We start from the raw sequence: 21,503 nt of genomic DNA, 5'->3' as shown, positions 1-21,503 counted from the left end.
CCAATAAAGATGTTAATAAAAAAATAAAATAAAATAAACATCATAATAAGAAAGAATAGGAAACAATCCAAATATTCTTCAACACATTAATGTATAAAGAACCTCTAATAACACATAATACAGTATTAAATTCAGCAATTAAAGGAGACAAATATTATATATACCCTAACAACACTGATGTATACATAAGTAATTATGCTGAGTGGAAGAAAACAGATAAAAAAATAAAAATATATACATACAGTGTAATTTCATTTGTATAAATTTCTCATAAATAGAGTGGTAGGAAAGTATAACAAAGGGACAGGAGGAAAATCTGAAGGGTGATGAATATACTCATGAGCTTGATTGTGAAGGTTATTTGATAAGTGTGAACATAGGTCAAAACTTATTAAATTTTATGTTGTAAATTCTTGCAATTTTCCATATGTCAACTATGCTTCAAAAATCTGTTAAAATGTATAAAATATACTTCAGTACAAAGCAGAATAAAATAAGTTGTCTAGAGCACTTATTCAAAACAGCAGCTCCATGTACTCTGCTATAGATCTGTAACAAATTAAGGAGTATTCATCAGAATATAGTGCAGTGTCCTGTTCCAATAATTGAGAAAGTCTTTCTATGAAAGAAAAACATACTAACTGAATGAAGTAGTCAGCATATTACATACCATCTCTATTGTTAAAGACCAACATCAAAGATTTCTGCTGATCTATCTTTCATCTACCTATTTTATTCTACCTCAGAACTTAATTTTTTTGAATTGATTTGTCTTTCTTTTTACATTATATTACCATACTATTCCAAATATTTAAACAAGTATTAATAACAATCAGGGTTTATACCTTACTACTATTTTTTTAAAAATTGCCTGTCCATATTTGTTTTTTATTCTTCCAAACTAACTTTAGAATGAATAACTGCAGTTCCAAATACAGTTTTATTGCAATCATATGACACTTCTTATATTGGCTTAAAGAGAAATTGACATCTTTTATATTGAAATTTCAGAAGAGTACTTTTACAAATTAGTTCAAGCTTGCTTCTATTTCAATAAGATTATTTTAGGATTTCTTCTTTCACAGATATTAATATTGCTTTGGGGCACTTAATTATATTCTTGACATTACAAATGGCATCACTAATTATATATTTTCTGATATGTTGTATATTAATTTATTTATTCAACACGTATTTTTAGGTACCTATTATGTTCCTGGTACCATTCCAGGCATTGGAGATAAACCAAGGAACAAAGCAGATAAACATTTCTTCACCCAGGCAACACTTAGTCCATCAGGGCAACAGATGATAAAAGGAATATGTTTATGGTTTGCAGTTTTACATAGGGTGGCCTGAAAATGCTTGACTAAGAAAGTGAGTTGTACAAAAGGAACTGATTAAATGTGCCAGATAACCATCTAGTTATCAAGAGACGAATATTCTAGGAAGAATAAAGATCAGTGTCGCTTCCAGCACGACCGAGGGCTCGAATTCAGGCGGCAAGGGGATGAGGAAAAAGTTTAAGAGGAAAGAGTGAGGACGGGAGAGACACCAGGAGCCATTGCAAACAAGTGTCAATTTTATTGTTTATATGCACAGCTTTTATAAAATGCAGTTACAGGGAGTTCAGGGAGTTAAAGCATACTAGGTTCTGTTTAAGATTAGGTTAGTTTCTTTCTCGTGGAACAGTCTGTCCTTCATCCTGCTAGCTTCTTGATAACAATATTTCTACCGTCTGTGTTTGCACCTAAAGTTTCTGTTATGACTGGGCATATTGTTCTTGACCTTGTGATAAACATTAGCAAAAAGGGGGCTTTCATCTGTCCAGAATGGGCTTCACCTGCACCTGTCATGCACTGATCACCTCGGGGAAAACGTGGGTGGAGAAGTCCCAAGAGTGTTGGCTCAACCTTACTGAGGCATGCATGGAATGCCTGCCTCTATTTTGGGAGCCTGTGCTCAATTGGTCATTTTCCTCCAGGCCGAATACCCTTAACGGGCATGGCGCGCTCCACAGATCAGATATAGGAAACATTCACTGGAAAATGTCAGGAACATTAAGAAAACCCATGTAGCTGGAACAGAGTGAGCCAAAGTGTAATGCTGGATTCTAAGAAGTATTCACAGGTGGGAAATGTAACACTTTCCATCTAACTGAAATGGGAAATCAGTAGAGTTCTTTGAGCAGAGGAGTAGCAAGATCAAATTTATGTACACAGAGGAAAGGCCATGGGAGGAAACAAGAAGGTGGTTTTCTGCAAGCAAGGAAGAGATGCCTCAGCTGAAACCAACCTTGATAGCAACTTGATCTAGGATTTCTGACCTCCCGAACTATAAGAAAATAAATTTCTGCTGTTTAAGCCATCCAGTCTGTGGTATTTTGTTATGGCAGGATCAGCAGACTAATACTGTGTCCACCTTAATTATCTTATATTTAAATAGTTTTTCAACCAAAATGATATCATTTGCAAATATACTTTATTTTATTCTTTGCTATCATTGCTGAGTAATATCTATTGTGTAATAAAAATGATAAAAATTATAATGAATGTATCTAACTTTTCTTGATTTTCAAAGGATTACTTTCATCATTTTCCCAGTAAATACAAGGCTGGCTTTCAGTTTGAGATATATAGTTTTATGTAATTTTCAAATCATCTATCTAGGTTTATTTCATTTATTTTTTAATCAAGAAAGAATGAATAATTTTAAACAAATGTGCCAATACATATGGAGATAATAATATGATTTTTTCCAAAAGATATCAATTAATATAATACATTTTACTTAAGATTACCTACTGTTGACATCCTGTTTCAGCTCAAACATAGAGAAAGCTGAAAAAGAGCAGATCTCATACTTACAAGAAAAAAGCTACACAGGCAGCAAACAAAAAATTTTCTGTGCAAGTATCCGAGCTTTGCAGTCATAGGAAAAATGCCCTTTCTAAAGAGAGACAGGCACCTGAAGGTAGACACAGATTCTAGAATTTGGTTACAAGAGGCTAAAGACATTAGACCCATATAAAGAGACAGAAACAACTAGAAATTTTGACAACTGCTGGAGGCTGGATATCAGCTAGTGTGAGAGTATAAAAATCTTAGATCCCCATTATAGAGGATTTCTCATCATTTTGCAGGCTTTCCCCCCAGGAACACCACTAAAGCCTCACAAAGAGGATTTAGAAGAACTTGATGAAAACTCACCCAATGGTGCTTAAGGGATAGAAGAGGTGGGGTGGGGTGGGGTTTGAGAACAGCAGACACTGGAATTTTCTCAGAAACATTTCCCTTATAAACAAAAGACTTAACTATGGATGAAAGAATACCACTGAAGGAGAACTGTGACATTCCAATGCAGATATGGAAAGGGAATATTGCCAGTCATGGCCTTCCTGGTTCTTATAAGAAGAAACAAAGACACATTAATTTTTCCTACTGTATAGCACAGGGAACTCTACTCAGTGCTCTATGATGACATAAATGGAAAGGAAATCCAGAACAGAGGGGATATATGTATACATATAGCTCATTCACTTTGCTGTACAGTAGAAATTAACACAACATTGTAAAGCAATGATACTCCAATAAAAATTAAAAAGAAAAACAAAAACAAAAAAACAAAAAAAATTTCAAAGAAGGACTTCAAAGACATACATTAGAGCACTGGAAAATCACTGCTGCAACTAGGAGAGGGTATTGGGACAGAGATAAAAAGGCTCTGTCCTGAAGAAGGTACAGAATATTATGGAGGTGAAGATACAGTCCCATTGTACACTCCAAGACTGAAACTTAATCAGAACACAGAAGAATGTGCTGCCCTTCCTCCACACTACCACTATGCTAACAAGATTCCAGTAATAGCAAGGCATTACAGGTGGGAAACATGCAAAAATAGACTTTTTAAAGAGCAGAACAGTGGGAAGATGAAAAGTCCAGATGGGAGGAAAAAAACAAGGATACTAGAGAAAATTCAAGCTTTGTTGCCTACAGCTACAAAAAAAACATTAATCAGAGTCAGATTAGCATAAATGCTCACACTAAAGGTCTTTTTTTTTTTCTTTTTTACCTCAGTTCCTATTATCTGGCTTTCAAAATAAAACTACAAGGCATTTCAGAAGACAAGAAAAAATGAAGAAGAAAAGAAATCATCACAACCACACTCGAATGTGACACAATGTTAGAATTATCAGGCAGGAATTTTAAAAAAACACTGACACAATTAATATGTTAAGGACACCAAAGGAAAAGGTAGGTAACAAGCAAAATCAGAGGTAATTAGTGCAAATATATGGAAGCTATAAGAAGAATCAAATGGAAATGTTAGAAATCAAAATCGCAGTAATAGAAATGAAGAATACCTTTAATGGATTTCAAGTAGACTTGATATGGTTGAAGAAAGAATCAATAAGCTTGACAACAGGGCAGTATAAATTACCCACTAAAACACAAAAAGCCTAAAGAGTTGGAAGAAAACAACAATAGCAGTGCAACAACAACAGAGATGAGTGAAAGTCTGTGGAAAAATATCAAATGGTATAACATACATGTAATTAGAATCCTACACAGAAAAGAGAACAGAGCAGCAAAAAGGTTTGAAGAAAAATGGCCAATATTTAAACAAAATTAATGACAAACACATTTATTTTTATTTGTTTGAGCAGAGTGTATCTAAAATGATTTAATTATTTCTCTGCTTATTTTCATATTGTTAATTCTACCTTTGGATATAAATGTCTCCATTCTACTTCTTGATTTGCATAACTAGAATTTATTATACTATATTTTTTCTTTTCTTCTCCAAGTAAATATCTCTTTGTTTAATTATTTGTATTTGTTTCTCATAGTTTTCTAGTGGCTACATCATCCCCTTATGTTTATTAATTCTTTTACTTTGAATGTTGGATATAATAAAGGAAAAATGATCTACAAATACTACCCTCCACATGTTAGCTTAAGAACTCTGGAGATTAAAAAAATAATAAAAAGGTTTTCAAGTTTCCTAAATATGAAGAAGACAAATTTAATTTGGTTAAGTCACATGAGCAGTATCACCAGTTAGTTTCAGATTCAATTAGCATGCAGGGCATAATGTGAGGCTAGTCAGATATCAGAAGAATGCTGAGTTTGTAAATGTCAAATTAAAGCATGATTGTGCCAATCCCTGTAATTTTACCAATACGTATTCAACAGCTATGGTTAATGAAACCAGGCACAGCAACTTATTCAGGACAAGCCATATCAGCAAGGATTTTTTTTTTTTTTTTTTTTTTTTTTTTTTTTGCGGTATGTGGGCCTCTCACTGTTGTGGCCTCTCCCGTTGCAGAGCACAGGCTCCAGTCACGCAGGCTCAGTGGCCATGGCTCACAGACCCAGCCACTCCACGGCATGTGGGATCTTCCCAGACTGAGACACGAATCCATGTCCCCTGCATCGGCAGGCAGACTCAACCACTGAGCCACCAGGGAAGCCTGGATTTTTTGTTTTTATATCTCATGGATGGGGATAATAAACGTAGTGGCAGGTCAGAAGCTTGCAGCAGTTGAACCTTGATTTAGGCAACAGTGCTGCGTCTAGGGGGATAAAAATAGCTTTAAGTGCTTGCCTCCACACCCACTGTTTGCCCCTTCTTGCCCCCTGCACTATATAGGGTCTAAGGTCTTTATTCCTTTTCTACTAGGGTTGTTACTTTCGCTTCACCTTCACAAAATTGATGAGTCCAATTCCAGTAGCTGAAAATTCACATTTTTTTCTGATTATCTCTTATTGGATTCATCAAGTTGATGATGATTACTACCCAGGACCAAACTGCCATAGTAATATGTGTAGACCAGGATGAGGTGAATGCAATAACTAAGACTTTCTTTCCATTTTTTTTTTTTTTTTTTTACAATGTCAAATACCTGTAGTTTGTAGGGAGCTTAGAATTTTCCATTGAATGCTTTGCCTGTAAAAGAATTGTTGGGTGATCTTTATAACAAAAGATGCACCACTGTCAAAGTGTAGATGCTCTTGAAAGACAGAGACACAACAGAGATAGGTCTCAAAGGCCACGATTCTGTGGGTGGAACCAGCTAATCTGATTAGTGAAAAAGCAAAAGTGGTGAGACATCACTGATTAACCCAAGAGGGAATCAAAGACCTAACTAAAGAATTTAGCAGGAGCACATTGGGCCAACACCCTCTATAATATGACCTCCATTACCACAAGACAAATAGGACAACTTTGGAAGGAGTCACAAGTCTGGTATATGGGGTAGCTTTTGCATTAGAAATATAGAGTCCTTTCTTTTATGCCCAGTATATGATGGTGGATATGTCACCATTTTTGGTGTCATTCTGATCACTGTAGGCTTGATCAAACTTGATTCCATTTTGTCTCATCAAAGAACAGGACCTTAATATGGACATCTATGTGATTGACTCAGTTGATCCAATTAGCAGCAGCAATCTATTTTCAGTTTGGGGCCCCAGAGAAGAGTATCTTTAATCTCCCACTCTGTAGTATTTTAAGTGGCATTCCAGAACTGTAAGCCATTGGAAACAGCCTCACAGTCAGTAAAAAATACAACATGATTCATCAAGAGAAGCATTGGCCAGAGCTATGAAAATGGTCTTAAATTATTCCCATTGACTGGAGCAACCATGTCTATTTGTGATTCCACACACTGGGTGTAGATGTTGCATTAACAGACTACCCAAATCAGTTCAGCATTACATATCATCTCTTTCAGAGATGATATTCTCTGTGGAATTGAAAAACACAAGTAACCAAACTGCCTAAATATTGATCAGCTTTAAGAAATTTGTAGATGTAGATGTTGAACTGGGTCCTTTAATTGTGAGCCTTCAAATCCGATTTGACCTACCTCAAAATGAGAACTTTAACCCAGAGAGTCACAGGCCCTCCATAGGCAAATTATTCAATTTCAGAGGAGCTCTTTAGCAAGCTAATAGCCATTTTTAAAAGGTGTGTACTTGTTAGCTGTATTGAGAGGCAACAATCTAAAAACGCAGGAGGAGACTGGGAGGAGTGGAGGCTGCCTCACTAGCCAGAGACTCCAATAGACAAAATAATGTTTCACTGACTTGTACTTGTACCAAAAAGTACAATAATCTGCCGGTCCTCCTTCCTGGTGATGGTGAGGCACCGAAGAGGCAGCAGTTTTTCCTTAACTACAAGAGGTCAGTATTGTGAATTTGTTCACATAGTCTCAAGAAACTTTATCTGACAAAGCTATCCCTAAATTTTGTTAGGTTTCTCAAACACCACTGGTGATAGAGGTGTGACAACACCAGTCTAGCCATTGAGACCCAGGCTTCTGACTTGCCAACCAGGAGTACATATGTATCTCTGCATGTACGTATGTATTTATATATGTGTGTGTATGTATGTATGTATGTATCTATCTATCTAATTTATCTTCATCCATCATCTATCAAAGTCTTTGGATATCAGAAGGTAGAGAGGTATTTGCACTAAACTCTGACTCACCCACTGTAGGAAAATGGTAGAAGAACTTGCTCCCACTGCATGTGGCAATGTACTGAATGGGAGATTCATCTCTCATTTTATGAGCATTTACAGGACAAGCATGTAACACATCAAATGCTACTATATATTTCTACAACAGTACACTCAATTTTCCCAGGGGACACACCCACAAAATAACTTTTCTTTTTCTTGGCAGAAAGCTTTGATCAAACCCTAACAGTTGAATTTGGGCATTTTTTAATTCTGCATGGAAACATAGAGCAGGGAGTTTAACACCTGATCATGAGGACCTATAATAGCTGTCAGGAAAATACATCATCTCCTGTTGGGAGCTTGGGGAATACAGCAAGCCAGAGGAAGCTAGCTTGAAGAGGATGGCTGGGATTTACTAAAGAGATTTCTTTCTTTTGTCTCTTTACTCCTTATACATGCCTCCTCCTCCTTAGTGCACCTTTCATCATCTGGAAAGCCCTACATTCAGGGGCGCCTTTGCTTTCTCCCTTTATATACCACAGCTCCTCCTCACAGTCCTCAGCAGTTTTAGATACTCTGAGTCTGATGACTCTTCCTCCCCGTGAGAGAGGATATGTTAGTGACTATATCCAACAGAGCTGTAAAAGTTTGAGTCCCTCCATTCCCTGAATTTCCCCAACATACTCAACTTTTCCCTTAAGGCAACTGATGCCAGAGTAGAGAAGAACAATATCAGAAGGCTCAGAGGGAGGGAGAGAGAAACTCAGTTCCAGTAAACAAAAATTTGCATGTACTTTCAGGTTCAAGTGGATGCACACTGGAACTCAACAAAGGAGCTGGTTTTGATTGAAATGAATGGTTTTTTTCCATTCAAATCTCTATGTCTTTATTGCTGACACCTCCAATTTTAACTTTGGAGAAATTTTGACAACCAAAGCCATATTGTCATTACTTTGTGGCCTCAACCTATTGTTTTGATAACATCCTTCCTTCCTCCCAAACGAGAGTGAGTAACTAATCAAGTAGAGTTATAACAACCAATCAGGGAGATGGTTTCAATCATACCACTCCTTGTTTAGCCTCTAAACATTCGTTAACAACAGGACAGTGGAACACAGTCACTCTGCCCTTTTTCATCCCTGCACTTGACTGATAACATTCAATATCCAATTCTGTGGAGTATTCTCATGTCTATCTTCTCCATCCTTTCTCTTCTAGGAAGCCATGTCTCTGTCAGCAACTTATCCTTGTCACCAAGACTGTTCAGAACTTTGCAGGATCGGAGATTTTATCTTTAAAAGCTTAAAAGCTAACAAGTTCACCACTTTGTGGATGCTGAAAGAAGACATGAGACTCCTGGGTTAGAGACACTTTACAACTCATGGCAAAAGTAGTAGCCAGAGTTTATGTTGACTAGTGTCAGTTCCCCATGTCTCTCAGAGTACCTCACAAAAAGCCCATTGTTTATGCTTGCACACAGAGTAAGTTGTGTTACAGAAGAGGAGCACTGAACTTATGTAATTATCATTTTCATAGTGAGTTGATGCAAACCTTTTCTTTATCTGGGAGTAGACAAGGCTTTGCATTTTTGGCTTTCCCAGCAAAAAATGTGCAAGAACACTCAGCTATCCTAGCAAGTTACCTCTCCCAACAAAGAGACGGGCTAAAGAAACATAATGATGAAAGGATTCTAGTTGGTCAGCTTTGGGCAATTCTATCTAGAAAAATAAAAATGATGTTAAATCATGTAACTAGGATAGAAATCTGGAGGCCTTATTTTGAAACCTAGGAACATAAACATTCGTCTTCAGATTTAACAGAAGAGTTGTAGAGTCCAGACACATTGATATAGTGAAAACATATATATATCAGGGATATCAGGGATCAGATGGCTATGAACACAGGCCAGTTGCCTGTTTTTTTATAAATACCAAGCAGTTTTAATGGAACACAGTCATGCCAATTCATGTACTTATTGTGTATGCCTGCCTTTTTTTTTTTTCTTTAATAAGGACAGAGTTATATAGTTGCAAAAGAGACTGGATAGCCTTAGATTTAAACTCTCCACTATTTGGTTTTTAGGTAAAACAGTTGTTAACCTCTGATGTATAAGTCACATGTATATAATGGAGAATGAGAGATTTAAAAACTGATATAATTTGCTATACTTCTCTAAATGACATTTTAAGGTATAAAACCAGATGATAAAAAAAACAGCTCTATGTTCCTTTTCTTCCTTAGCTTTATTAAGGTATAATTGACATAAATTGTATATATTTGAGGTATACAAAATGATGATTTAATATTCATAGACATTGTGAAATCAACCAAGCTAATTAACACATCCATCATCTCACCTAGTTAACTTTGTGTGTGTGTGTGTGTGTGTGTGTATGTGTGTGGTAAGAACATTTAAATTCTACTATTGTAGCAAATTTCAGGTATATTATACAGTGATTGACTATAGTCACTATGCTGTACATCCAGAACTTATTCATCTTTTAATTGAAAAATTTGTACCCTTTGACTTACTTCTTCCCATTTCCCCCACCAGGGAGCCCCTTCTCTCTGCTTCTCTGAGTTTGACTTTTTTATATTCCAAGTCTAAGTGAATCATTTAGATGAATCATCAATGCTGTAATCAGTACAAAATTAGACAAGAATTAAAGCTGATCAATATTTAGGCAGTTTGGTTACCTGTATCTTTCAATCCCACAGAGAATATCATCTCTGAAAGAAATGATATGTAATGCTGAACTGACTTGGGTAGTCTGTTAATGCAAGCATCTTGAAAGAAGCCTGAGGTTAGACGAAGGTCAAAGCCACTAATGTGAACTAAAATCATCAGTAAATGAGATTTCCTATGATATTTTAATTAAGCTCACTCTGTCACAGTATGAATTGTAAATGTGACCTTTAGAATCAAATCAATTTATTATGTACATTTGGCATTTCCTTCATACACATTTTAAATTGTATTCCTCAAGCTATTTCAAAAGTAAGATCTTGATTTAGATTGGCAGTTTTGATTTTTATGTAATTTTTTACAATAAAAGAATCTGTAATACACACTGGATTTCTATTGTAGAGCATGTGTGATATGATTTGGAACATGTTCACTCTTAGAAATTAAGCCAGTAACAAAGATATTTTCTGTTTAGAGGTTTAAGTAATAGTCTAAGGTCTTTTCAAGGAAAATTGAAGTAAGTAGAGATGACTCCTGTTGATACTACATTCTATTTCTTAAATATATTTATGATAAAAAATATATATATTCTTCAATGTTCTATGGGATTTTCTTATTTCCTACACTCCAAGCCACAGACTTCACTCTTCTCTAAAAAATTTAGAAAAACAATTATTTGGAATTCTTACCAAGGGAAAACTTCATGATTTTTTAATAACTAAGAATCCCCAAAGGATTGTATTTTCTGACCTACTATATATTTTCATAATGAGACAAATAAATCTTGTTGCATAGTGAAGCTAGACTTCCTCTGTAGGGAAATCCCCATCTGTTACTGTATACTTAACAAGATATTGCAGCCAATTTTAACATTAATAATCACAGAAAATAATCACATGCCTGATGATACTATTCAAATCTGCTCATTTTTCAACTGTTTACATACTCAGTATATTTTATGTAATGTAGCAATACATTTAAAAGGAAAGTTCATATTAATACATCTATATGTGGTGCAAAATTAATAAATTAATCCAATCAAAATGATGAGACTGTTTATGAGATCGAACAGTCATAAACATTGCTCTTATTTAGTCATGCTCTTGTCCATATCCTACATAGTTTATGGGGAAACAAGCCTAGAACACAGACTAACAGATTCCTAGAATTCTACTACTGTTGATTTTTGTTTATTTTTACTGTATCCAAGAACATTTCTTCTTAATAAAGTTCTCAAATAATGGAGATATCATAATATCTCTTTTATCACTTGTTATTAGTGGTCCTCTTCTAATGTGAACTTTCAGAATTTATCATTATCAAGCTAACTAATGGAAACTGAAGAGACAATATACATCATGTGATGATAATTTGCATACTTCTTGAAATAATTCTACAATATCCAGGTAAATATATATTAAAAGTATAGTTTAATCATGAGCATGAAATCATAGTTGAATCTTCTTTCCTCCAGTTTTCTCTAACAGAGCATTGGGACTAAATTCATGATAACTCACAAAAATATTATTTTGGCACTAGTCAATACATACTTTTTATTGTTCAATTCCTACCCTCATAATCTTTTGTAATTTTCTTCTCTTTATCTAAATTTGTACCTTTCTCTACTGTAATCTTCCCCTGTACTTTGCAGAGTGTCACTTCTAATTTATTTTATAATATCAACTCCTTTGAAAATATTGCCTCCTTTACACCTCTGTGGAAAACTTGCTGTCTGTCAGTACATCCACCCCAAGACCTTGGCTTTTTGTATAATACTTTCCAATGGAGTATATTTTTATTCTTATTAATGTGACTCCAAATTGCTTAGTGTGATGTGTTTCTCCTTCTTATTCACCATTAATTTTCCAAAAATCTAATGTATTTAGGCTCAGACCATCTGACTATAACCTCTTTCCTATTTATTTTGCTTTCCACTAACCAAATACTCTTCACTTAATACATATTAAACTTTAACCACTAATTCAAATACTTCCTTTGGAATTCAGTTTTGTCCATGCACCTGGCTGACTATATAGTGATGACATCATCTAAATAAATGACGCATTCTACACATACAAGACTCACAGCTCTCAATCTCCTATGTGACATCCATTCAATTCTAATTTATTTTAACAATTCACTGCAAGAATGACTCAGAAATTTGCCATAATTCAAAAATCCAATAACTCAAAATCCTACTCTGGTAACTCCTTCCGATACTTCCACCTTGTTAGCTCACACATAAAAAAAAGAAAAAATTATTGAAGTATAGTTGATTTACAGTACTGTGTTAGTTTCAGGTGAACAGAAAAGTGATTCAGTTATTTATCTTTTAGATTCTTTTCCATTATAGGTTATAATAAGATACTGAATATAGTTCCCTCTGCTTTACAGTAAGTCCTTGTTGTTTATCTATTTTTATACATAGTAGTATGTGTCTGTTAATACCAAACTCCTAATTTATCTCTCCCCGCATTTCCCCTTTGGCAACCATAAATTATCTCTCCCATTGTATGATTTTAACACCACTCAATAAGATTAGAATTGTTCCAGTTGCAAGATTTATAAAAGAGAAATCAATAAGTGGATTTAAAGAATAACAGCTTAAAATATGAGATTTCCTTGTAATATCAGTAAACTGAGACAGCTTTCAAGTGTACACCCTCCGATTCACAGTTGCCAAACAAGAACTACATCTGTGAAAGATTAGTTATAATGTCAACCTACAATATAATGTCTTCAGGAATTGTTTTGTTGAGAAAAGAGCTTCTCTTCCTAGGTGTGTTTTAATAGGTGATACTTTTGGCTGCCTGGACTGTTGTGGTCATGACCATCTAAAAAGCTGTTAGTGGATTGAGTCCAATTAACTCAGAAATCAACTGAGTTATTACAAAGTACTGACAATAAGGAAGGTGGTGGCACCTAAAGGATAGTGGGTAGAAACTCAAGAGTTGTTTTGACTGTATATTTTATTCAATTTACATGAAAAATTGAAGCTAGATTTTTGGACTCATACCAAGGAGTGACTAGAGATGCAGATAAGAATATTAGTGATAGATGCCTCACTAAAGTCACAGTTAATGTGTGGTAAGTGACTTTTAACAATTTAGATATTGAAACAGAAGAAAGAAATATGAATTCTTAGTTAGGAAAAAATTAACAAAAAAGATCATGGAGATCAAAGCATGAATATCTATGGTATTAGTTTAGGAGGTCTTGAATAAAAGTTGTTTACTTCATACAATCATTCAATGGTATGTAAAGGGATAAGAATTTTTACAGTCTTTTCATTGTTCAAATCATAATTAAATGATAAAAACCAGTAGTTAATTATCTCTTGCTAATACCATTTTAATTTATTGATGAATTAGACAGATGTGGTTATATGTAGTAAATTAAATTTTCATAATATTATAGGTTGGCTACTATATTTGCAAATAAAGAGATCTCCCAATACTAGATCTTTCTGTCGTAGACTGTTTTGTAATCTCTAAAATATATTAAGTGGGAAATTAATTTAAAAGTCTATATCCATGGTTAAGTATCCTAAATGTTCTAGTAAGTTAATTAAAAATAAAACCTGGCTTGGAAAAAATTAGTTGCTAAGGTCTCTTTTTAAAAATAAGGAAAAAATGCTTCATTTTTAAAGCTGAAAAATTAGCTCAGTGTAAATTAAAATCATTGATGCAACTTTCACTATATTGCCTGCAAATAAATTTAATTTTCTTTGCTTGTTTTCAATCATTTGTATAACAAAATACTTATAAATTATCCTCAGTGTACAGTTATTTTGTAAACTTTAATGAATTAGGATGATACCAAGAGGCTATTTTGAGTATGTTTTTGGCAAGAATTAGGGAAAATATACATTCTTTTTATACTAAGTTTGTTCCTGAAATTCCTAAAAGAAAACAAAGTAAATGGAATTGCTACTTTGAAACAAGCTTGCAGTTTTGCCCTTACACTCTAGTGCAGAATTCCTTGGAGAAATCATTATCAAGATAGAATTTCCCCCAAACTACAAAAAGTGAAGGAGGAAACTCTCAAGAGGGGGCTGGGCATCCTGCCCCAATACAGTTACATCTAACTAAGAAACTGGTTGTGATAGGGCTGTTTTGCCAATCTGCACACATTGAAAGTAGAGAACGTAAGAAAAGTTATTAATTCAAATACTTCAGATTTCAACTGGGAAGTTCTGTACTTGTTTTTTGCTATAAAACCTGTATTTCATAAATTGAGTCATAACTTATGAGAAAAAAATCAAAACAATCTGTATCTAGAGAAAGCTTTTGACAAAATTCAACACTCATTTATGATAAAAACCCTGCAGAAAGTAGGCACACAGGGAACTTTCCTCAACATAATAAAGGCCATATATGACAAACCCACAGCCAGCATCGTTCTCAATGGTGAAAAACTGAAACCATTTCCACTAAGATCAGGAACAAGACAAGGTTGCCCACTCTCACCACTCTTTTTTTTTGTGTGTGTGTGTGGTATGCGGGCCTCTCACTGTTGTGGCCTCTCCCGTTGAGGAGCACAGGCTCCGGACGCACAGGCTCAGCAGCCATGGCTCACGGGCCCAGCCGCTCCGCGGCATATGGGATCTTCCCGGACCGGGGCACGAACCCGTGTCCCCTGCATTGGCAGGCGGATTCTCAACCACTGCACCACCAGGGAAGCCCCTCTCACCACTCTTATTCAACATAGTTTTGGAAGTTCTAGCCATAGCAATCAGAGAAAAAATAGAAATAAAAGGAATCCAAATAGGAAAAAAGAAGTAAAACTGTCACTGTTTGCAGATAAGATGATACTATACACAGAGAATCCTAAGGATGCTACCAGAAAACTACTAGAGCTAATCAGTGAATTTGGTATAGCAGCAGGATACAAAATTAATTCATTGAAATCTCTGGCATTCTTATACACTAATGATGAAATATCTGAGAGTGAAATTAAGAAAACACTCCCATTTACCATTGCAATAAAAAGAATAAAATATCTAAGAATAAACCTACCTAAGGAGACAAAAGTCCTGTATGCAGAAAACTATAAGACACTGATGAAAGAAACTAAAGATGATACAAATAGGTGGAAAAGTATACCATGCTCTTGTATTGGAAGAATCAACACTGTGAAAATGACTCTACTACCCAAAGCAATCTACAGATTCAATGTAATTCCTAAGAAATTACCACTGGCATTTTTTACAGAACTAGAACAAAAAATTTCATAAATTGTATGGAAACACAAAAGACCCCGAATGGCCAAAGCAATCTTGAGAACGAAAAATGGAGCTGGAGGAATCAGGCTCCCTGACTTCAGACTATACTACAAGGCTACAGTAATCAAGACACTTCAGACTATACTACAAGGCTACAGTAATCAAGACACTATGGTACTGGCACAAAAACAGAAATATAGATCAATGGAACAGGATAGAAAGCCCAGAGATAAACCCACACGCATATGGTCACCTTATCTTTGATAAAGGAGGGAAGGATATCCAGTGGAGAAAAGACAGCCTCTTCAACAAGTGGTGCTGGGAAAACTGGACAGCTACCTGTAAAAGTATGAAAGTAGAACACTCCCTAACACCACACACAAAAATAAACTCAAAATGGGTTAAAGACCTAAATGTAAGGCCAGACACTATCAAACTCTTAGAGGAAAACATAAGAAGAACACTCTATGACATAAATCACAGTAAGTTCCTTTTTGACCCATCTCCTAGAGAAGTGGAAATAAAAACAAAAATAAACAAATGGGACCTAATGAAACTTAAAAGCTTTTGCACAACAAAGGAAACCATAAACAATATGAAAAGACAACACTCAGAATGGGAGAAAATATTTGCAAATGAAGCAACTGACAAAGGATTAATATCCAAAATTTATAAGCAACTCAGGCAGGTCAATAACAAAAAAACAAAAACCCAATCCAAAAATGGGCAGAAGAACTAAATAGACATTTCTCCAAAGAAGATATACAGATTGCTAACAAACACATGAAAGAATGCTAAACATCATTAATCATTAGAGAAATGCAAATCAAAACTACAATGAGATATCATCTCACACCGGTCAGAATGGCCATCATCAAAAACTCTAGAAATGATAAATGCTGGAGAGGGTGTGGAGCAAAGGGAATCCTCTTGCACTGCTGGTAGGAATATAAATTGATACAGCCACTATGGAAAACAGTATGGAGGTTCCTTAAGAAACTAAAAATAGAACTACCATACAACCCTGCAATCCCACTACTGGGCATATACCCTGAGAAAGCCATAATTCAAAAAGAGTCATGTACTAAAATGTTCATTGCAGCTCTATTTACAATAGACAGGACATGGAAGCAACCTAAATGTCCATCAACAGATGAATGGATAAAGAAGATGTGGCACATATATAAACTGGAATATTACTCAGCCATAAAAAGAAATGAAACTGAGTTATTTGTAATGAGGTGGATAGACCTGGAGTCTGTCATACAGAGTGAAGTAAGTCAGAAGGAGAAAAACAAATACCATATGCTAACACATATATATGGACTCTAAGAAAAAAAAAATGTCATGAAGAGATTAGTGGTAGGACGGGAATAAAACACAGACTTACTAGAGCATGGAGTTGAGGATATGGGGAGGGAGAAGGGTAAGCTGTGACGAAGTGAGAGAGTGACAAGGACATATATACACTACCAAATGTAAATTAGATAGCTAGTGGGAAGCTGTTACATAGCACAGGGAGATCAGCTCTGTGCTTTGTGACCACCTAGAGGGGTGGGATAGGGAGTGTGGGAGGGAGGGTGATGCAAGAGGGAAGAGATATGGGAACATATGTATATGTATAACTGATTCACTTTGTTGTAAAGGAAAAAGTAACACACCATTGTAAAACAGTTATACTCCAATAAAGATGTTTTAAAAAAATCTGTCTCTAACATTTTCCCAGTTTACAGCTTCCATTCAACATTTTAATTGCACATCAAAGTCACATTCCTAATATTCAACAAGCATCACATATTAAATATGTTGAAATTGGACTTCATTATTTCAGTTTTGGGGATTTTCTGTTTTTTTCTTATTTAATTTGATTAATGGTGTAAGCAGCAACCTTTTGATTTTCTCTTATAAATAAAATATAATGAGTAAGTTTTTTTTTTCTTGTCCTCCATCTCTGGACAATAAAACATTCTGCTGATTGATTCCCCACCATACCTCTCATAGGTAGGTATTCATAAACACTGCCATTCTTAATGACATAGTTATATTTATATTTTAATTCAAAATGGTACCATAACTGGACACTATAAAACTCTTAGAGAAAAACATAGGAAAAACACTCTGTGATATAAACCACAACAAGATCTTTCTAGACCCACCTCCTGGAGTAATGAAAATAAAAACAAAAATAAATAAATGTGACATAATTAAACTTAAAAGTTTTTGCACCACAAAGGAAACCATAAAAAGATGAAAAGACAGAGGGGAAGAGCTGCAAGATGTTGGAAGGGTAAGACGTGGAGATCACATTCCTCCCCACAAATATATCAGAAATACATCTACATGTGAAACAACTCCTACAGAACACCTACTGAACGCTGGCAGAAGGTCTCAGACTTCCCAAATGCAAGAAACTCCCTATGTACCTGGATAGGGGAAAAGAAAAAAAGGAAAAAGAGAGACAAAGTATAGGGACGGGACCTGCACGTCTGCGAGGGAGCTGTAAAGGAGGAAAAGTCTCCACACACTAGGAAGCCCCTTCACTGACACAGATGGGGGCTGTGCTGGGGTGTGGAAGCTTTGGAGCCATGGAGGAGAGTGCAGCAACAGGGGTGCAGAGGGACAAATGGAGAGATTCCCACACAGAGGATCAGTGCCGACCAAAACTCACCAGCCCAATAAGCTTGTCTGCTCACCCACCAGGGCGGGTGGGCACTGGGAACTAAGAATAGGGTTTTGGAGGTAAGATCCTAGGGACAGGACTGGGGTTGGCTGTGTGAAGACAGCCTGAAGAGGTCTAGAGCACCACAGCTTGCTGAGAGGGAGTCTGGGGAAAAGCCTGGAGTTGCTGAAGAGGCAAGATACTTTTTCTTGCCTCTTTGATTCCTTGTGTGCGAGGAGAGGGGATTAAGGGTACCTCTTAAAGGAGCTCTAGAGATGGATGCAAGCTGCAGTGATCAGCACAGACTCCAGAGACGGGTAAACTAAAACAGAGACGAGAAACTAAGGTTGCTGCTGCAGCCACCAAGAAGCCTGTGTGCAAGCACACATCACTATCCACACCTACCCTCCCAGGAGCCTGTGCAGCCCGCCACTGCCAGGGTCTCTTGATTCAGGGACAGCTTCCCCAGGAGAACACACAGCGAGGCTCTGGCTGGAGCCTCTGTTGCTGCAGGCTCAACCCGCACTCTATACTCCTCACTCCCACTGGCCTGAGTGAGCCAGAGACCTTAATTAGCTGCTCCATTAACCCTGTCCTGTCTAAGTAAAGAACAGACACCCTCAGGTGACCTACACGCAGAGGCAGGGACAAATCCAAAGCTGAATCCCAGGAGCTGTGCAAACAGAGCAGAGAAAGGGAAATCTATCCCAGCAGCCTCAGGAGCAGTGGATTAAATCTCCACAATCAACTTGATGTACCCTGCATCTGTGGAATACATGAATAGACAATGAATCATCCCAAATTGAGGAGATTGACTTTTGGAGCAATGATATATATATGTTTATATTTTTTACCTTTTTTGCTTTTTGTGAGTGTGTATGTATATGCTTCTGTGTGTGATTTCGTCTGTATATCTTTTCTTTTACCAATTGTCCTAGGGTTCTGTCTGTCTGTGTTTTTTTTTTTTTAATTTTGTTTTTAGTATAGTTCTTAGCATTTGTTATCAATGGTGAATTTGTTTTCTGGTATGTTTGTTCTCTTCTTTGTTCCTTTTTCTTTTTTTATTACTTTTTAAACTTTTAAAAATATTTAATTTTTTTTATCTTAATAACTTTATTTTATTTCATTTCATTTTATTTTATCTTTTTCTTTTTTTCTTTCTTTTTTTCTCCCTTTTATTCTGAGCATGTGGATGACAAGCTCTTGGTGTTCCAGTCAGGTGTCAGGGCTGTGCCTCTGAGGTGGGAGAGCCACGTTCAGGAAACAGGTCAACAAGAGACGTCCAAGATCCATATAATATCAAAAATCTCCCAGAGATCTCTATCTGAATGTCAATCCCCAGCTCCACTCAACAACCAGCAAGCTACAGTGTTGGACACCCTATGTCAAACAACTAGCAAGACAGGAACACAAACCCACCCATTATCAGAGAGGCTGCTTAAAATCATGATAAGGTCGCAGACTCCCCAAAACACACAACAGTATGTGTACCTGCCCCCCAGAGAGACAAGATCTGGCCTCATTCACCAGAACACAGGCACTAGTCCCCTCCACCAGGAAGCCTACACAACCTACTAAGTCAACCTTAGCCACTGGAGGCAGACACCGAAAACAATGGGAAATACAAACGTACAGCCTGTGAAAAGGAAACCACAAACACAGTAAGTTAAGCAAAATGAGAAGCCAGAGAAACACACAGCAGATGAAGGAGCAAGGTACAAACCCACCAGACCTAACAAATGAAGATGAAATAGGCAGTCTACCTGAAAAATAATTCAGAAAAATGATAATAAAGATGATCCAAAATCTTGGGAATAGAAAGGAGAAAATAAAATAAACGTTTAACAACAATGTAGAAGAACTAAAGAGCAGGCAAACACTCATGAATAACACAATAAATGAAATTGAAGATTATCTAGAAGGGATCAATAGCAGAATAACTGAGGCAGAAGCACGGATGAGTGACCTGGAAGATAAAATAACAGAAATAACTAAGAATAAAGAAAAAAAATGAAAAGAATTGAGGACAGTCTCAGAGATCATTGGGACAACATTAAACACACCAACATTCGAGTTATAGGGGTCCCAGAAGAGGAAAAGAAAAAGAAAAGACTGAGAAAATATTTGAAGAGATTATAGTTGGAAACTTCCCTAATATGGGAAAGGAAATAGTTAATCAAGTCCAGGAAGTGCAGAGAGTCCCATACAGGATAAATCCAAGGAGAAACATGACAAGACACATAGTAATCAAATTATCAAAAATTAAATATGAAGAAAACATATTAAAAGCAGGAAGGAAAAACCAGCAAATACCATACAAGGGAATCCCCATAAGGTTAATAGCTGGTCTTTCAGCAGAAACTCTGCAAGCTAGAAGCGCAGGACAGGATATTTAAAGTGATGAAAAGGAAAAACCTACAACCAAGATTACTCTACCCAACAAGGATCTCATTCAGATTTGATGGAGAAATTAAAACCTTTACAGACAAGCAAAAGCTAAGAGAATTCAGCACCACCAAACCTGCTTTACAACAAATGCTAAAGGAACTTCTCTGGCAGGAAACACAAGAGAAGGAAAAGACCTACAGTAACAAATCCAAAACAATTAAGAAAATGGTGATAAGAACATACATATTGATAATTACCTTAAATGTACATGGATTAAATGCTCCAACCAAAAGACATAGACTGGCTGAATGGATACAAAAACAAGACACATATATATGCTGTCTACAAGACATCCACTTCAGATCTAGGGACACATACAGTCTGAAAGTGAGGAGATGGAAAAAGATATTCCATGCAAATGGAAATCAAAAGAAAGCTGGAGTAGCAAGTCTCATATCAGAGAAAACAGACTTTAAAATAAAGTCTATTACAAGTGATAAAAAAAGGACACTACATAATGATCAATGGATCAATAGAAGAAGATGTAACAATTGTAAATATTTATGCACCCAACATAGTAGTACCTCAATATATAAGGCAAATACTAACAGCCATAAAAGGGGAAATCAACAGTAGAACAATCATAATAGGGGACTTTAACACCCCACTTTCACCAATGGACAGATCATCCAAAATGGAAATAAAAAAAAAACAGAAACTTTAAATGATACGTTAAACAAGATGGAGTTAACGTATTTATAGGACACTCCATCCAAAAACAAAAACAAAAACTTTCTTCTCAAGTGTTCATGGAACATTCTCCAGGATAGATCATATCTTGGGTCACAAATCAAGCCTTGGTAAATTTAAGACCAAACCGAGACAAAGATGTCCCAAAGTGGGCTTCCCTGGTGGCACAGTGGTTGAGAATCTGCCTGCAAATGCAGGGGTCATGGGTTCAAGCCCTGGTCTGGGAAGATCCCACATGCCATGGAGCAACTAGACCTATGAACCACAACTACTAAGGCTGCACTTCTGAAGCTTGTGTGCTGCAACAAGAGAGGCCGTGACAGTGA

Source organism: Kogia breviceps, chromosome 16 (genome assembly GCF_026419965.1).
Source record: "Kogia breviceps isolate mKogBre1 chromosome 16, mKogBre1 haplotype 1, whole genome shotgun sequence".
In the NCBI taxonomy this organism is placed as follows: Eukaryota; Metazoa; Chordata; class Mammalia; order Artiodactyla; family Physeteridae; genus Kogia; species Kogia breviceps.
This window is presented reverse-complemented; position numbering follows the sequence as displayed.